This window comes from Priapulus caudatus, unplaced genomic scaffold (assembly GCF_000485595.1).
Source record: "Priapulus caudatus unplaced genomic scaffold, Priapulus_caudatus-5.0.1 Scaffold168, whole genome shotgun sequence".
In the NCBI taxonomy this organism is placed as follows: Eukaryota; Metazoa; Priapulida; class Priapulimorpha; order Priapulimorphida; family Priapulidae; genus Priapulus; species Priapulus caudatus.
The window spans coordinates 297,669-300,611 of record NW_014577229.1 but is presented as its reverse complement, the minus strand read 5'-3'; positions in this window follow the sequence as shown (position 1 = coordinate 300,611).

Sequence of the window (2,943 nt, the reverse complement as noted above, 5' to 3'; positions counted from 1 at the left end):
TTCTCGCCCCTCTCTCAAACTATTTTGCTCCATCCTCTCTCTTAACTCTTTTCGCTCCCTCACTCTCTAACTCTTCCTCCGCTTCTCTGCCTTGCACCTATTCTCCTCCCCTCTCTATCTAAAGCTCGTGGGCCTCCCCCCTCCTCTCTAAGCTCATTATGCACTTCCTCCTCTGCCTCTAACTCCTTTTCCTCTCCCCGCGTCCTCCTTCCTCTCCACCCTCGGAGAGGATCATGATCTTGTCTGGGTTTGGACACGGATAACTCGCGGTGGCGCAGAACGAGATTGCGTATTTACCTCCACGTAAGCTGGGGCGCTACGGCCGGGGTATCTGAACAAACTCCGAGAACACGCCTGCCCCTGCCCGCGCCCGTGATTAATATGCCGGTGCTAACCCCACACGCAAGCGTGTGTCTCGTAGCCCTGGGAAAATATACCAGCCAACAAGAACCTAAGTGTGTGTGTGTGTGTTTTGTGTGTGTGGCGTGCGTGTGTTGTGTGCAGCCTAGGTTCAGCTTATCATGGCATTGGTGTCTCTCTGTGGTGGCAACGTCTCTGACCATAGTCTTAGTTATTCAACAAATAATGATAATTTACTATAACATGGTACACGATGCCACCTTTCTTCCTCTATTCTCCCCTCTCTCGGCCTCTCGCTCCGCGCTCCTTGCTCATCTTTAAGCCCACTCCCGCCTTCTTTCGCGCCGAATCTTTCTGCTCCCCGTCTCTCTCGTCTCTCTTCTCCTCGTCTCTACTCTCAGCTCTCTCTCTCTCTCTCTCTACTCTCGTAACCGTGTTCGCGGCTGGGGCGTTGTTGGTACTGAGAATGGGACGAGTCTAACCCTCCGCAGTTGTAAGCATTCGCTTGCTCGATAAGAAGGCATGTTTTAATGATGTAGATTATACGTTGTTGTTGTCTCGCAAACGCAGAACGGTCCGCCGCAGAACTCAGGCCTCCTCTCTCCGCCTCTCCCCCCCTACATTGGCGAAGCATTTTAACAGTGATAATAATTATGTAGCCTGACGTCTATGCCACTAACTTCAGCTATTTTTTCCCCGGCGATAACATTTTCCCATGACTCTCCCCCAACACCTTGCTAACTACACACGCGGCACGTTTCCGATCTCACGTTTCAAGGTGAAAATAATTTCCAGTTTTCTTCCATGTGCGATTTCGTAATAATTTTCTCCGTGGTGTGTGTGAGGGTCTCGGAGGGGGGATCGTGATGCTAACCGAATTACATTATTGAGGCATTATATGCGACGCAAAGCGCTTCACGTCTCGTTTTCGTCCAATCTCTTTTCATTATCGAACGATGAAATTAATCTATAAGCGCAAGAGTAATGTCAATTTGAAGCAGGAAACGCACACATGCACGACGACGTTCAATACATGTGTTTCTATGAATGCACGCACAGGTTTCCTCGCTCTCTCTCCTCTCATTCTCGCGCTCATTAAAACCGATACGACATCGACGTGTCATGTATAATATTTACTATATATATATATATATATATAAATAATATATATATATTACTATATACTACTATGGCGTGTGTGTGTGTGGTGTGTGTGTGTGTGTGTGTCTTGTGTGTGCTGTGTGGTGTGTGGTGTATGTGTTTGTTTTGTTCTCGTCTGTGTGTGTCGTCTCCTAGTCTTTGTGCGTGGTGCCTGCTCTACTTCCGTCTGCGTGCGTGAGTGTCAGCAGCAACTTCTATCATTCTTATTTCACCCGCGGCAGTGATTTCGCGCTAGCTACATAGCACCAAGAGAGCACCCGCAACATACATCTCTCTCTCTCTCTCTCTCTCTCTCTCTCTCTCTCTCCCTCTCTGTGTCTCTTTCTCTTTCTCGCTCTCTCCCTTCTTTCTATTTATATCTCTCTCTCAATCACTCTCCCTCTCTCAATCTCTCTTCCCCTCTCCTCTCCCTTAATTCCCATTCTCTCGTTCTCCCTCTCTATTTATATCCCGCTCTCCCTCTTTCTCTCTCCGTTACCCCGGCTGTCAGCTGCCACCACCCCTCCACCTTCACCTGGCCATTTCTCAGCTCACCCTCACACGACAGCTGCCGCTCTCGTCGCTCTATACACGACGATAAATAAATCGGAGCGGTGCGGATAAGTGGCAGACGAACGAGCGGTCCCTGGCAGGCAGACGAACGAGCGGTCCCTGGCAGGCAGACGAACGAGCGGTCCCTGGCAGGCAGACATGCAGGCAGGCAGGCAGGCATGCAGGCAGGCATGCAGGCATGCATGCAGGCAGGCAGGCATGCAGGCAGACAGGCAGGCAGGCAGGCAGGCAGGCAGGCATGCAGGCAGACAGGCAAGCACGCAGACAGGCAGGCATGCAGGGAGGCAGGAAGGCAGGCAGGCAGGGAGGCAGGCATACAGGCATGCAAGGAAGCAGGCAGGCAGGCAGGCAGGCAGGCAGGCAGGCAGGGAGGGAGAAAGGGAGGGAGGCAGGCAGGCAGGCAGGCAGGGAGGGAGGGAGGCAGGCAGACAGGCAGGCAGGCAGACAGGCATGCATGCATGCAGGCAGGCAGGCATGCATGGAGGCAGGCAGGCAGGCAGGCAGACAGGCAGGCAGGCAGGCAGGCAGGCAGGCAGGCAGGCATGCATGCAGGCAGGCAGGGAGGGAGAGAGGGAGGGAGGGAGGGAGGCAGGCAGGCAGGCAGGCAGGCAGGGAGGGAGGGAGGCAGGCAGGTAGGCAGGCAAACAGGCATGCATGCATGCATGCATGCAGGCAGGCAGGCATGTAGGCATGCAGGCAGGCAGGCATGCAGCACCCAGCGGTATAGCTGGCGAAGTTCATTAAAGCAACGACAAAGCTACTCGTTGTCTCTGTTCGCTCATTATCTTCTCCCCCTCCCCCCTCTCCCCCTCTCTCCCGCGCCTTCTCTCCCTCTCCACCTCACCCCGCGATCTCTCTCTCTCTCCCTTT